Source organism: Notolepis coatsorum (genome assembly GCF_963971535.1).
Source record: "Notolepis coatsorum genome assembly, chromosome: 3".
Classification (NCBI taxonomy): Eukaryota; Metazoa; Chordata; class Actinopteri; order Aulopiformes; family Paralepididae; genus Notolepis; species Notolepis coatsorum.
Genome location: NC_140167.1, coordinates 189,006,641 through 189,023,768, shown reverse-complemented (window position 1 = coordinate 189,023,768; position 17,128 = coordinate 189,006,641). Strand labels below are relative to the sequence as shown.

Genomic DNA, 17,128 nt, shown 5'->3' with positions numbered 1-17,128 from the left:
CTTATGGCCAAGAGGAAAGGCCACTTTAAATTAGTATAACAACAGGAACAGTGTATTGCACTACTAAAGCTACCTAGCATGTCCTATATGCTCTGTAAATACTATGTACAGATACCGAGATGTCACACCATGTTACCTGTTACCTGTTTATTGCACAATGTTTTTTTTTTATTGGATTCTATTATATGTTGTACCACTGTTTTTTTATTGGATTCTATTATATGTTGTACCACTGTATTGCACATCGTCGCGGGCAAGACCACCCGCATTTCATTGTATACTTGTATGCCGTGACAATTAAAACTCTTGACTTGACTTGACTTGAATAGTCCGGGACTAAGAGGGCAACCCTGTCTAGAAGAGCCTGATACCGGAAAGATTTCGGAGGTGATTATACCTGTTGTAATCATGGCCGATGGGTCTTTGTATAATACTTTAATCATATCAATGAATCCTTTTCCTAACCCCATCCTTTCTAATACTGCCCATAGATACGACCATTCCAACCTATCAAAAGCTTTCATTGCATCCAGGGACAGCATCGCCTTAGGTGTGGTGTCGTCCTTGCTGGCATCTAGTACGTGTAGTAATCGTCTTATGGTATCAGTAGGGATGCACCTATATGAAAATTTGCCACCGATACTGATTGTTCAACTAACACAATCAGCCGATACCGATTCCGATATTTGTGGCAACAATTTTATTTTTAAATATTTTTTTAATATTTTATCTTTTTGTAATATTTTCTTTTTTTTGTAATATATATATATATTTTTTTATGAAACTACTGTATATTTGTGTTACAAATTGTGCTCACCGATATGAACATAGGCCTCTTTACTTACTTAAAAAAAGGAAACATCAAGAAATAGCACTATCTCTCTCCCAGTATGTTCTGCTGGGCTGCAGCTAGATACTATTGTCTCAACCAATGAAATTTTGATTGACAGTCGATTCTGCCAATTACGTCACACACCGCTTGCACCCGCCTCTGCTGTTACCACCAATCGGCAAGCGCGTATACATTTTTTACTTCGGCTTTTGTCCGCCATTGATTTTGAGTTGACGAGAGCTTTTCTACAACAACAACAATGGCGGCGCGGCTGACGTTTATCTTTTAGCTCCACAGGATGACTTAAATGAGGCATAATGATTTTACTGCAACTAATGTTATAATAAAACAAAGCCTTTCTATACATGTGTCTGATTGAAAACGTTATTAACAGATTGCAGAATGGGTAAAACTCAGGGCTCTGTGAGCAACGGAAGGAACTGAGCTAGTATGAACGCCTGCTACGTTCGGGTAAATAATATGCTGATGTTATTGAACGTGTAACACTAACTATATAACGTTAATGCCACAAAACGAATGCCTTGTTAATCATAAGTAGTAACTTTGATGCAGTAGCTTGTGTGTGTGTGTGTGTGGGGGGGGGACTGGGGACGGCGTTGTGCAGGTCGCGAGTGAACTTTTCTTTTGTCTTGACGCTACACAAATTGATGGATATTTATCGGCTACTGCCATCGGCACATTCGAGCTTATCGGCCGACAGGCCGATTGCAGTCAACAAGGCACTTATCGGCCGATACCGATACCCGACCGATACATCGGTGCACCCCTAGTTATCAGTGATCAAGCGGTTTCTTATGAAGCCAGTTTGATCCGGATGAACTAAAGACGTCATATGCTTTTGAAGTCTGATGGCTAATACCTTAGAGTAAAGTTTGATATCGGTTCCGAGGAGGCTTAAGGGTCTATAACTACCGCACTCAGTGGGGTCTTTGTCTTTTTTAAGGAGGACTGTTATGAGTGCAATATTGTCGTTCTTATGGAAGTTCCCATCCTTGACTGAGTATAAAATCATATTAAGTAATAGGGGTCCAATTATGTCCCAGCATGAGAGGTACATTTCTGGTGGGATACCGTCTCTTCCTGGAGCCCTACCACTTTGCATTTCGGATATGGCCTTCCTGAGTTCCTCTAGTGTGATAGGTGTTTCTAACTGTTTAGCGTCATCCTCTGAAAGTTTGGGGAGGTTAATTTGATTAAGATATGTGTCCATTTTATTTTGATCGAAGGTCGTTTCTGATTTATACAAGTTGGAGTAGAACTCTTTGAATGTCGCGTTTATTTTTTTAGTGTCTGTTACAAGTCCTTGTTGTGCTTTAATGGTAGTTATATCTGCAAATTTTGCGTTAACTCTTAATCGCATAGCTAGTAGGTGACTTGGTTTGGAACCTTGAGAGTAATGCTGTTGTCTTGTGCTACGTATTTGTACGTCAGATTGTTGTTTATAAATGGCGTTAATCTCTTTTTTTAGTACATTAACTTGAGTTTCCAGTCGAACCGAGTCGTTGTATTGTAAAGAAGTAAATAACGTAGAGTAAAGCGTTTCCAGTTCCGCCAGTTTTGTGCATCGATTCTTGCGTATTTTGGAGGAAAAGCTATCAGTGAAATCCTTGATCATTCCCTTTACCGACATCCATACTATTCTAGGGTCCGGCACCGATTTCACATTCTCTATTAGGAATACTGAAAGAGCTTCTTTGAGTTGTGTAATGAATTCCTTGTTATTCAGCAGTATCGTGTTAAATCGCCATCTTGGGGCTCGGGATGACAGTATACCAAATGATCCTTTTAGGAGTAAATAACAGTGATCTGATAATGCATTGGGTACCATCTCCATGTCATAGTTATCAAATAGTCTCGGGGTTGCAAAAACATAATCTATTCTGGAAAGTGTTTTATGTCTTGCTGATCGACAAGAGTACTTCCGGGTCGTGGGGTTGAGTGATCGCCATAGATCATTTACACCTGTATTCTTCGACCAATCCTTTAACGCATTAGATGAATTTTTTTGTTCGTTGGAAAAGGTGGGATAAGATTTATCCAACCCAGGATCCCAGATGGCATTAAAATCCGCACCAATTATAAATGAGTATTCTGGAAGGTCTAACATTGTTCTGGTAAGTGTAGTGTAGAAATTAGCTTCGTATAGATTTGGGGCATATACCGCTACCAACGCTATTTTCCTATTCTTGTGTATAATCTTAGCTATGGTTATCCGACCATCTGCATCAGACCATACTCCCTTCAATTCAATATTCAACTTCCGTTTCACAACTATAGCAACTCCACGGGTTCTCGTTCCAAAGGAAGAGTGACTAATGTTATGGTATGTGTTGTCCGCTAACGTAGCTTTGTCTCCCACTAAAATGTGCGTTTCGCTTAAAAGAGCCACATCAACCTGTTTGTTTTTCATCAATGTGAGCACGCTTTTGCGTTTATGTTGATTATTTATTCCCCCAGTGTTCCAGATCATTATATTCAAACTAGCCATAATCTATACATATTGTTTTGTAGTTGTTGGTAATACTTCTGGAGTGCGAATTCACAATGGATTTACATCCCACTATTGAGGTCCCGTTGAGAGCCGAGCATAAAAACATACATATATACAAATAAACCCCTGATCCCCCCTCCCTTACAGAGCTGTACAAGGTACCTATTTGATACCTCCTTCTCGTACAACTTCTTCCTTTCCTGCACCTCCGGTCAGCCCAGAATGAGCAATTTATCCTAAGCTTTCCTATGTATACCATAGAATCTATACTTTTAATTCTAATTTAATATAATGTCACCTGTGGCCAAGCCACTCTCCCGTTAATTTAATTAAACAAAATGAAAAATAGACCTCAATTAGTATACTCATTTAAACCTCTTTTTTTTTGTTTTTTTACCTTCTACTAACATGTATTGGTTAGAACATTTCAGAATAAAGAAATAAAGAATAAGAAATAATGATGTTTAGAATTAGATATCGAAACCCATAAAATCAGGGAATAACTACTTAATTTTTTTTTAAATAACTTTGTATGTTTACACATCTAAATGACAAGGAGATTTTTAAATACTTGTATGCAGATCGTCCCCCGTCATGAGTGATCATTAATCTGTTATGGTGGTCGTTGTTCTTCACATCTATTTCATGACCAAGTCTCATATCGTTGTTATTTTCCGGGGCCATCATTGAAAAAGGCATTGTATTCCAGAATGCTGTCAGCCGCTCATGACTTGCAGATTGTTGTTATAATGTTCCAGTACATTCCTCGTGTCATAGAACAATAACAATCCAGTGTATTCCAGTATATTCCATTATGACTCATTGCCTTCAAGTAAAAAAAGAGAATAGAAAATTCTAGAATGTTCCAAAATAGTCGGTATCAAATCATGACCTGCATATTAACATGAATCTATATATATATGGTGTTTAGCGTTTTATATCAAATTACTTATCCCTCAATGTTGTCAAAAGCTTGTATGATGCCGTTTTTGATGTCCATGCAATTGTAAAGTTATCCATGAAAGATGAATCTTGTCATCCACTTTTTATATTCTTCATGTAATCTTCTGCCGCCTCAAGCGAACGTAGCACGAATCTCTTTCCATCTCCCTCCACAATGGAAAGAATAGCTGTATACAGTAAGACGGGGTGGAGACCTTTCTCATATAGCCGATGTACTACATCCTTGTAGCGGGCCCGTAGAGTTATGGCTTCCTTGCACATGTCCTCATAGAACCACACTTTTTTCCCTTTGTATATCAGTTTTCCCCATTTCTTGCGTGATTCCCTGATAATCGTGTCTCTTGTTACAGTTTCCCGTAGACTAGCAATGATCACTCTTTCCTTGTTGTTGTTGTAGTTTACGGTGCCAATTCTGTAGCGTTTGTCCACTATCGGTTCTGTAGGTAGGATTTCAGGACCTAGAATTTCGACCAGCACTGCAGCAAACTTGGCATCTGTGCAATTGACTGATTCATCCAAACTCACTATACGGATGTTAAATCTGCGGGCGTGACGTTCGATTTCAAGCAGTCTGACCGAGTTTTCCTCTTTGTTGTCATGGATCATGTGCCAAAGCTGTTTGTCTCCCAGTTGCATCTCCTTCGATACTTCGGCGATAGTCTCAAATAGTTCCTTATTCTTCTCCTCTTGTTTCAGTGAGTATTCGTTCATAGTATTTGCAACTGCCGTTATGCGATCGGATTGTACTACAATCTGTGTGTTGATGTCTTCAAGTTTAGCCTCTATAGCTAACTTAAATGCGATAGCATTAGCTTCGGCTCTCTCAACCGCTCTAGCTATATACCAGCCTTGGCATCAACTTTATCAACCTTGTCGGTTAAGATCTTTATCAGAGCTGTCACCGTTTTGAAATCGGGTGAAGTATTCTCCATGTCTGTCTCGGATGAGGTCGTTGGAATGTTGGAATCCATGAGATTGTCGAGCTTTTTATTCTCAATAGTGTCTGCTTTCTCCTTCACAGTAGAGCGCGTCACCGCACCGTCTACCGTTGGAATGTCTGCTTCACGGCTCTTTGTATTATCTTTCTTTGCTGGCATGCTGATTTTTCCTGTTGATATAGTTAGTTGAAGGTCTTAGTAAATATATACGTTGGGGTTTAAACACATTAGTGTTGTATAAAGTAGGTTTTTAAGCGAAATGAACAAAAAATGGAGTGGAGCTTGTGACAATGCGACCGTCACATACTGTCGTCAAACCGGAAGTCACCTAAAACCTTTTGTAGATACTGTGCTATTGTGTTTATTGAGTTCTGAAGCATTTGTATTCTCAACCTGGACTTCAAATCCTCACGTTATCTGGGCGGCTACGTGGTGCAGTGGGCAAGGCCCTCACCATGAATACTGGAGACGCTGGGTTCGCCTGTTTGAGCCCAGCGCTCCACATTGCTTTCAGTTTAGCTGGTCGTCCGTACTAATACACATTGGCAGTATTAGGGGGTGGGAAACTGATGGGTGGGGATCGGGTGTTGTGGACAGCGACTCCTACAGGTCGGTTGGTGCGCCTGCGCAGTAGAATCAGGAAGCGATGGGGGCGGCGCCCCTCCAAAGCGCAGACCCCTGACGCTGAAAGATCACGCAGCGCAGGTAAAAAGATGCGACTGCTGTTACCTCGAGTATCGGAGGGGACTCGTGCTATGTATGACTTAGTCCACATTGCAGCCGGCTTGTGGGAGGCAAGAAACAGCGTTCGAGACAGGGGAGGGTTGAATTGGATGATACGAAATTGGGATGGAAGAAAAATAGAAAATGGGAGAAAAAGTGGATACAAAAAAATCCTCACGTTATCTCACTAAACTGTTGAAACAACATACCGCAGGTCTACAGACAGAATTTCGACCCCTTTTCAGGATGTTGTTTGGATGCCTGGGCCCCCGACAGCCAATAAACGGTAAACGAACAACAACGTGTTGTCTGGGTGTGGTTTACGGGGTGCATTCAAGGTGAGAACACGGCCAATACTCTCAGACATCGGGTCTCAGCCTGGAGCCTTCTGTCAGTGCAACACAGACACTACAGTATCTGCGCTCGACACAGACCCCGGTGCGTTCCGAAAACTCACGGAAGCCACAGACCTTGGACAAGCTGACAGACGTGAGTTAAGTTTCCTGTCACACCTCGACATCTTATCTCGGTTTGTGATGTAAGAAACACTTCCCGGTAATGGTGCACTAAATATAGTCACCTTGGCAGACATGCTCACATCAACAGAGTCACGGCCCATCGGCTCCAAGGCCTAAAATCATGGCTGCCTTTTGTAAAGCTTTCAATGGATGCTTTACAGCTGGACCTGCCCGCTTTGTCTGTTCCTCGTGTTTACTGGAAGGGAAATCTTCGAAAGCTCGGCGCCAAGGGCAAAGCACATTTCACAACAAATAAGCGTTAACAAATAATAACAAACTTTATTTGTATAGCACTTTTCATACAGAAGTTGCAGTTCAAAGTGCTTCACAACAGTAAAAAATACAGGCATAAGCGAGCATAAAAAAAGATAGAGAGGTAGCAAGGTAAGGTAAATCACAGTGTTTCACATTAGGATCTAGCATCCCAATAGGCCTTTCTGTTTACAGTTTCATCCAGTAATACAAATAATAAAAATAGAATAGACAGAGTAAAAACAAAGTGCGGTTGGATTCAGTTTAAAAATAGGCTAAAAATTATAAAATAGAACGGACATACAACAGGCCAACAGGGTATTTAACATACAACAGAGCAGTGCATCAGTAAGAAGTAAAAAGTGTGATAAAATAGTTAAATTTGTAATTACAACAGAGCAGTGCTCTTAAAATTACCGTGCATAGAACCGACACATGAATTTGATAGGAAGTGTAGGTAGGGTAAGAATAGTGCAGGTAAAGTACAATTTGTGTCAGGATATCCCTGATGTTTCATTTAAATGCCTGAGCAAAGAGATAGATTTTAACTCAAATAAGCGCCTCTAGGACCGCAGAACTCGTTTGTGGACAGATGGGCGCCACGTCTCTTTTTGCGGACGAACAACAACAGGAGCCTTGGCACCTGAGTCCGCGGAGCTCCGTCTCCACCGTTGTCAGCCCCGTCCCGCGTGAATATTAAAGGCAACCAACTTGTGTTCAGCTTTTCTCTGATTGGCCACGACCCCACGCCGCTAGCCCGCCCCCTTTTGCCGCGAGCACAAGCGCAGGAACTTTCAAGTTCCCTGGTGCAAAATAAATCTGGTAGTTGGTTTATGACGTTAATTAATAATAAACACTGTTAGGACTATTAATAATAAACACTGTTAGGACTATCTGACTCTTAATAATAAACACTGTTAGGACTATCTGACTCTTACTAATAAACACTGTTATAGGACTATAAACACTGTGCAGACTATCTGACTCTTAATAATAAACACTGTTAGGACTATCGATTCACGCGTCACTACTGTAACTAGAAACACTGCTGGGTGTCACTGTACATCAGTGTGGAACTGTACGCTGTAACGTTATATGTTATTTCGCCCGTGGAGGCTGCTGAAGCGCCAGCGGGGCGACGCGGTGGTTTGTCCCCGGCTTCCGTGCGCCGCCCGCGGCTTGACTCGGTCCAGCTCCAGCAGCAGCAGCGGCCGTGCTCCGTTGTAGAAGTCCTTCAATGACAGCGCTCTCATATTTTGCGAATGCATAAACTATATCTTAAATTATGGCTATGTGTCTAATATGGCTGTCGCTTATCAATGACTTCGCGACAGCCATATTAGACACTCACTGTACATCAGTGTGGAACTGTATGCTGTAACGTTATATGTTATTTCGCCCGTGGAGGCTGCTGAAGCGCCAGCGGGGCGACGCAGTGGTTTGTCCCCGGCTTCCGTGCGCCGCCCGCGGCTTGACTCGGTCCAGCTCCAGCAGCAGCAGCGGCCGTGCTCCGTTGTAGAAGTCCTTCAATGACAGCGCTCTCATATTTTGCGAATGCATAAACTATATCTTAAATTATGGCTATGTGTCTAATATGGCTGTCGCTTATCAATGACTTCGCGACAGCCATATTAGACACTCACTGTACATCAGTGTGGAACTGTACGCTGTAACGTTATATGTTATTTCGCCCGTGGAGGCTGCTGAAGCGCCAGCGGGGCGACGCGGTGGTTTGTCCCCGGCTTCCGTGCGCCGCCCGCGGCTTGACTCGGTCCAGCTCCAGCAGCAGCAGCGGCCATGCTCCGTTGTAGAAGTCCTTCAATGACAGCGCTCTCATATTTTGCGAATGCATAAACTATATCTTAAATTATGGCTATGTGTCTAATATGGCTGTCGCTTATCAATGACTTCGCCATATTAGACACATCGCCATCATTTAAGATATAGTTTATGCATTCGCAAATATGAGAGCTCTGTCATTGAAGTGGGTGGTGGCAGCGTTACTAACAGTAGCGATTTTTATTGTTTTGTCATGACCAAACATAATCCCAACATAGATAGGAGGTGTACTGTATGTCAAATGTCGGTCATGTGGTGGAGGAGTTTAGTACAGTCACACAACAGAAGGGGGCAGGTATATATAAGATTTTTTCTTCTTCCTGTTCCTTTCGGCCATGGTATTTTTTGTGAATTATGTGAATATGTACTGTTGGACTGTGGTGATTCCATGTACGGATAAATAAAATGATGATGATGATGATGATCCCAGCTCACTCTCTGCGCGTCTGCCGCGTCTCTCAGCGGATAAGGGCGTGTGCTAGGGCGGTCACGTGGCCGTGTGGCCAATCAGAGAAACGCTGAACGAAAAGCTGAACACAAGTTGGTTGCCTTTAATATTCATGCGTCCCGGACACGCCTCCCTTTTGTTAGGAAATGTCATCTTCGATTAGCCGCCGCTGGTTGATCTCCCAAAGGCGTGCGAGAAACGCTGTAATATCACTAGGGTTGAGTACCGTTCACATTTGAACCGATACCGGTACCTCTGAATCAATACCGGTACCCAACGGTACCTTTTTCTGTACTTTAGTCTAAAAAAATGTAATCTACCTCAGCTGTAAAAAAAAAAAAAAATCCAGACTTCAAATAATTTATTATCATTATTATTTATTTAGAACTATTTGTTAAAATATATATAATATTGCAGCGAGCGTTGTCTGCATCTAGCTTTGTAAAGTGTAACCACACTTGCGACCGTTTTCGGCTTGCCCCGACTGCTTTGTTGTTGTTGAATCAAGTCAAATCCTAGGTAAGCGTGTATTGTGCGCGTGAACATTGACGTGAACGTGCAGCACACTTCATAGGTTTCATTTCACGGTAAACTAAACGTTGACGTCATAATTAAAAATGTCAAGTTTCTCTTTTTTTATTGCCGAAATATGGCACCGGTGGATGTCACGTGAATCGGTAATCGGTAGTACCGATGTGATTCGGTCGATACCCTTAAAAGTACCGGATTCGGTACCCATCCCTAAATATCACCAGTCAGGACCCCGTTGGATGGGTCACATGGGAGTGTGCCCTGCAGCCATGTGACAAGAATGGAGGTTGGAGAAAATGGGGCACAAAAAAGTTTGAATGTGGGCACCGGTGATGTCACTGGGGACGTTGAATGCATGGGGTGTGATAATTACGGCACCATAAAAAATAGCAATACCTTGTCTTATAGGGACTTCTACCCTATCATTTCATTGAGCTGTAATTCAATTCACACACCACAAGGATTCAATGTCCGTGACCCTGATGAGATCACTGGTGGAGTTTTTGGTGAAGATTATGTGCAATTAATTTTTTTGGTGAAGTGCCCCTTTAAGATGGTTTTGGAGGAGGATGCCATTGTTGCTCCTACTGTAGAGACAAACAGAGTGCATTAGTTGAGAAATTACTCAGTGAAACCAATGTTTTCTCCCTGCACTGCTATTCATGCAGGCTTAATGACGGTGCTTCAGCCTTTAGCAACCAAACTGCATTAGCGGTGCGTGCGTGCGTGCATGCGTGCGTGCGTGTGTGCGTGCGTGCGTATGCCTGTCTCTGGGTCTCACCATTATTTGCACACTGCATGCCTAAGAAAGGGAAGGAGAGAAAGGAGAGGGAGAGAGAAATAGACAGAAAGAAAGAAAGAAAGAAAGAAAGAAAGAAAGAAAGAAAGAAAGAAAGAAAGAAAGAAAGAAAGAAAGAAAGAAAGAAAGAAAACTACAGTATGTCACTCCAATGTGTTTTCTCCATCTGTGACATCCAGACTCAAGCTGATCTTTCTGCTGAGTAATTATCATCTTTGACAACCTCTCAGAGTTTAACATGTTGCTCCATCCCTCCATTTGTCCCCAGCTCCCCCGGTGGGACCAGTGCGACTGGTGAGACTGATGGGACTAGTGGGACTGATGGGAATGGTGGTACTGGTAGTACTGATGGGACTGGTGGTACTGGTAGGCCTGATGGGACTGGTGGTACTGGTAGTACTGATGGGACTGGTGGTACTGGTAGGCTTGATGGGACTGGTGGTACTGGTAGTACTGATGGGACTGGTGGTACTGGTAGGCTTGATGGGACTGGTGGTACTGGTAGTACTGATGGGACTGGTGGTACTGGTAGGCCTGATGGGACTGGTGGCCACAGGATTGCTTTAATATATTTTATGACTAATTTATAGAGATATATTTTTACATGATTCATGGCCAGTGTGCTGACCGTTGAGTTTTATTAATGGTTGGAATAATTTATGAAAGAGCTTGGGAGGTTTTGGAATGGATATTTCTCCCCTGCCCAAAACGTTGCCCTAACACCGTGTCTTTGCTGCAGTTTTCTGAATGCAGTGTAATTGAACGCCATTGTTCACTTTCACAATAACACTCGAGTTCTTAACTCATCATGCAACCCTTTTTCTCACTTTTCTTAATTACTGTCTAATGTTCTCGGGTTTACAGACCGTTCCGCTGAGCGCGCGGGTATCCACTGTCGCGATGTTTACGGCATAACAGAGAAACAGATCGAAAGCGGCCCTGTCCTCTCTAGTATTTCTCGTACGGCGCGTGGTAATTGATGAGCACTTAGCGGTCTGGTTGCGGACGCTCCCATGCGCCGAGGAGAACAGAAGATAGCATTACAGCGCCGCTCCGTCGGTCTGACCTCCCGTGTTATTAGTCTATCTGTCATGTCCTACTCACTGTGTGCAGGGAGATCAATAGGGAGAGGATTCAGTAGCCACATTCAGTCGACCACTAGCAGTGAGGGATACCAGCATAGGGAATAATCACGTGCCCTGCTGTGCTTCAATATGGTGCACTGATTTGGAATTCAACATTTATTGACTTTTCCACACAGTTGATTTGATGTGATTTGACATCAAATCCCTCTGTGTTTGGTAAATTCAACCTGTTAAGTTCACTTCTACTGCAGCCTTTACGGTAATCTATTAAAAGTGAATGGGCTCTGTTGTTGGGCGTGTCTTGTTTGGGACTGGAGGAAGGCTATGGCCACTACGCTGTGGAGAGCGTGTAATAAACATGAATGAAAGATAACGGTTGTCTTATTTGCAACTTAACATGGTAGCAGAGGATGGTTGATATATATACCAGATATGGATAAATGTAGGCCTATATACAGTATGTAGTTATTATTATACATTGTTATTATACAGTGTTATATGGATAGACTATAGATTGGATAAAGTCATACAATGTAATAGGTACAGTGTAAGACAGTAGACAGTGTTGTAGGCAGTAGATGGATTATATGCAACAGAGTTCATAGTTTATGTAAGTAAGTAAGTAAGTAAGTATTTATAAAGCACCTTTCATACATGTCATGTAGCTCAAAGTGCTGTACACAAATATAGGCATATATAACGATAAAAGCAATAAAGTCACAGTGATCAGTTAAGATCAATGTTTAAAAAAATAATAATAATAATAATAGTAACGTAAAAATGAAAATAACGTAAAAACAGTCATTTGCTTACCAGTTTGGGAGAACAGGTCCGCACAAACATGTCCGCTCAGTAGCAACCGGAAGTGCACTAAACCAATGCACTTGTATGGTAGGTAGCAATGTTTAGCTCTTATAACGCTAGTGTAGTTACGTTTTTATCAGTGGTCATAGTTGGGTCCATAGTGCTTTACCAAGTCCCATGGATCCATCAGTGGCCGTGTATTGTGTGCGTATGTACCCGTTCCCTCATGTGGTCAGTGGCCAGAGTTTGGGTCCATAGTGCTTTAACAAGTCCCATGGACCCATCAGTGGCCGCGTCTTGTGTGCGTATGTACCCGTTCCCTCATCTAAAGAGTTGGGTCCACAAGACTTTTCCAAGCCTTACGGATCCATCAGTGGTCGTGTATTGTGTGCGTATGTACCCGTTCCTTCATCTAAAAAGTTGGGTCCACAAGGCTTATCCTAGCCTCATGGATCCATCAGGTTTTTCCAAGCCATAACTATTTGTAAGCTAGACTGTATAGGTACGTTTTTAATTTTCCTTTAAAAATGTGTATAGAGCTGGCGTTTCTGATGTGTGTTGGTAGTGTGTTCCATAGTTTTGGGGCATAGTTGGCAAATGCCATACTTCCTATCCTTTTTTGGTTTCTGGGCGTGTCTAGTAAACCTGTAGTGGATGACCGTAGCGTTCTTGAGGGCAGATAACTAACTAGGGAATTTGCTATGTATTTTGGGCCTTGCTCATTCAGAGCTTTATATGTTAGGAAAAGGACCTTAAAATCAATTCTATGAGTTATTGGAAGCCAGTGCAGAGTGGCCAGGACTGGAGTGATATGTTCTCTTCTCCTTGTATGAGTTAGTAATCGAGCTGCAGAGTTTTGGATAAGCTGAAGCTTCCCAATGGTTGCTTTGGGAAGACCAGTGAACAGTGCATTACAATAGTCAAGCCGACTTGATACAAAAGCATGAATAAGTTTCTCTGCATCCTTTTTATTTACGAAAGGTCTTACTTTCGCTATGTTTCTTAGGTGGAAGAATGACGTTTTCATGGCCTTATTTATATGAGACTTAAAGGTCAGGTCTGAGTCCAAGATGACACCTAGGCTTGTAACCTCAGTCTTTACATAGGATGACAGACTCCCCAGGTTTTTACACAGCACTTCCCTTTTCGCTTTTGGGCCGATCAATAGGATTTCGGTCTTGCTTTCGTTTAATTTTAGGAAGTTATTGTTCATCCACTTGTTTATTGCTAACAGACAATTTGTAATGGACTGTATGGCTGTAGTGTTATTTGGTTCTGCGGAGATATATAGTTGTGTATCATCAGCATAACTATGGAAGCATACATTGTGGTCTCGAATGATGTCCCCGAGGGGCAGCATATATAGTGAGAAGAGTAATGGACCAAGGCAGCTTCCTTGTGCGACTCCAAAATTGCTGTCATGTTCCTCGGATACATTGTCTCCAAGCTTAACATAGAACCTTCTCCCCTTAATGTATGTTATGAGCCAATTTAGTACATGATCGGAAAAGCCAACCAGTCTTTCAAGACGACTGATCAAGATATTATGGTCAATCGTATCGAACGCTGCACTAAGGTCCAATAGGACAAGAATTGAGACTTTGCCAGCATCGGAGTTTAGCCTGAGGTCGCTAACTATTTTGGTAAGGGCAGTTTCAGTGCTGTGATTTGTTCTGAAACCTGATTGTAATTCCTCCATGATGTTATTATCTTTGAGAAAGGAGTTTATTTGTACTGAGACTATCTTTTCTAATATCTTGCTGATAAATGGAAGGTTCGATATTGGTCTATAGCTTTTTAGTTCGTTTACATCTAAGTTTGTTTTCTTTAGTAGTGGTTTTACTACAGCCATTTTAAATGCATCTGGAAAATGCCTGTTTGAAGAGACATATTTATGATTTCAAGGACATGATTTGAGACACTATCGAACACCCGCTTGAGAAATGCTGTTGGTATAGGATCGAGGCAGGAGGTGGCAGAATTACACTCAGAGACAATCTTACAGAGGTCAGGTAATGTAATACATGTGAATTCCCCCATAGTTATCTCAGGTGGGTTTTCACTCACAGCCAGATCTATATCAGCGGTAATGCTTGCTCTAATCAATGATATTTTTCCATTAAAGAAAACTGCGAACTCTTCACATTTTGTGGCTGATTGCTGCGGTATATGGGGGGGTGGTATGTTAATCAGCCGGTCGATGGTGGAAAAAAGTACCCTGGAGTTACCCATATTTTCTGAGATCATTTTGGAAAAATATTCCTTTCTCGCAAGTTGTATTGCCTTATTGTATGCGCCCATGGCGTCTTTGTATAAATTAAAGTGAGCTGTGAGTTTGAATTTCCTCCATTTTCGCTCGGCTATCCTACATTTTCTCTTATTATCTTTAACATTGGTTTTATTTAACCATGGAGAGATTCTATCAGTTTTTACCTTTTTAACCTTCAGAGGGGCAACAGTATCTAACACTGTTGACAAGGTGCTGTGGAAGTTTTGCACTTTCTGATTTAAGGAGGATTCACTGCATTGGTCATATGATTTCATCATACTAGAGAATTTTGCTTCAGCTCTAGCGTCCAGAAGCCTTCTGTGAACTAGGAATTCGCTTCTGGTCTTATGTAATATTAGGCTTGTACCATAGAACACACAATAATGGTCAGAAATTGGAATTTGTTTTACTGATACATTCTCAATGTTTAGCCCTGTTGTTATTAGTAGGTCCAGCGTGTTGCCATGTTGGTGGGTGGCCTCGTGAACATGTTGCATCAGTCCAAAACTGTCCAGTAGGTTCAGAAACTCACAACCCCTGGGGTCATCCTTTTTGTTGATATGAATGTTTAGATCTCCATTAAGAATGATTCTATCATACCTGGTAATGCAGATCGATATGAGTTCTGAAAATTCCTGTATGAAGAGTGGCGAGTACCTTGGTGGTCGATACAATGTCACACATATTACTGGCATTTCTGTTTTCAATACAATAGCAAGGTATTCAAATGATAAAAATGTTCCCAGGTCAATATCATTGCACACAAATTGAGTGGAGATGATTGCTGCTATTCCGCCTCCCCTCCCACTCTGTCTGTTTGATTGATAGAATTTAAAATTGGAAGGGCAGGTCTCAATCAGTGTTGCTACACCAGTGATATTGTCTAACCATGTCTCTACTAAAAACATACAATGTACACCATGTTTTACTATGAGTTCATTTATCAGAAATGATTTTTGTTTCAGCACTCTAACGTTGAACAGTGATAGTTTTAGCTGTACGGGTTCTGTAGTGGGGTGTGAGATAGTCTGTGGTTGAACACTGATATTGATAAGGTTAGATTTCCATATGGGACGTGATAATGAGTAATTGATTTGTCTTTTGGTGATCAGAATCGGGATGACACTCAACGTGTTTTTTTGTAGCTTAGGCTGCTTCTGTATATAGTCTACAGAGCTAGATATGGTTGGTTGTCAGGCCAGTGATGCTATACTTTGTATGACGTTATGTATTAGCACATTTACCCCTGATATGTTTGGATGGATGCCATCGGGTCTGTAATGGTCTTTCCTGGACCAGAGCAGATCAAAGTAATTTATATAGCAAAGTCCTATAGTAGTACAGTAGGTCTGTAGCCATTTGTGCAACCAGAACAGACGGCTAAATCGCTCAGATCCACGACCTATGGATGGAATGGGGCCAGACACAATGCATATTTTACCCAGGCTTTCAATAGTGAGTATTAGTGATTCAAAGTCAGATTGGAGTTTAACGGATTGTCTAGCCATTACGTCATTTGCTCCGATATGAATGATAACGGTGTGGGCGGACGGATATCTGTCGATGATTTCGGGAGTACACTCAAGTAAGTCAGTAACTTTTAAACCGGAAAAACAATACGTAATGCCGTGTGGTATTTGCAAAAACCTGGTGATGGAATCTCCGATGAGTAGGATCTCTGGTTGTTCATGGATGCATTCCCCGTCGTAGATGGCCAGGTTTCTATGGTGAAAAGCCGCAGGAGTAGCGTCTACATTGTTGGCGGGGTTTGATGGTTGGTCGGGCAGCAGCGCCGTGTGGAGGGGCTCGTTCACAGCGGCATTTCCATCGATGACACTCGCCGTTTTAATGATCATACTGGCATGGGCTGCAGAGCACCGCAGACGAGGACGTTTAAACTTTGGGGAGTCGGACCCATCGCGTGAGTCTGGGGAGTTTGGCGATGCGAGAGCAAACAGGGCAGAGCGCTTTCTGCTCTGGGTTGCAGATATATTTCCATGGTTGAGTTGTGAGCTGGAGAGGGCCGCCGTCCTGGTAGCTTCGCTTGGAGCCTGGCTAGTAGCTAGGCTAGTAGCTAGCATCGGATAGTCTTTGAGCAAAACTACATTACTAGCAGCAGGAGACGGAAACGAGGGAGAGCCTAGGAGGCTGGGATCATTACAAAGAGGATTGAATCGGTTTGATAGTTGAGGTGAATCAATGGGATCATATAGAGGAAGGGAGAGCTTCCTTCGGCCCCTCACCACTGTCGCCCAGGAGGGACTACTGGTGCAGCCTGCGTCCGCTTTTTCCATGCTAGCCAGCCTGGACATGAGCTCCGTTTGACGCTTGAGAAGATCCATTACTAGTATCTCGATGGTCTTCAGTTCTGTTCGCATTTCTGCGACATCTGATGTTGGAGCCATTTCCTCGGGGGAGTTTAGCACTGTGAGTACTGTAGCGTGTAGCTGTAGCTATGGCAACAACAAGCTCCGATAGCTTTAGGTCACGTCCAGTAAAAAGTCACATAAAACCAATAAATCCAACAGCATAAACGATAAGAGCAAAAGTCACAGTGATCAGTTAAGATCACTGGTTAAAAAATGGTAGAAAGAAAGAAAACAGTCTAAAGTTTG

General features: G+C 42.3%; 1 protein-coding gene across 1 annotated transcript in view; it reads left to right on the top strand.

Moving 5' to 3' along the window:
- fgf14 (fibroblast growth factor 14) overlaps positions 1 to 17,128 on the top strand; it is a gene marked incomplete at both ends in the record, with an annotated part of 375,117 nt that overhangs the window by 61,973 nt on the left and 296,016 nt on the right.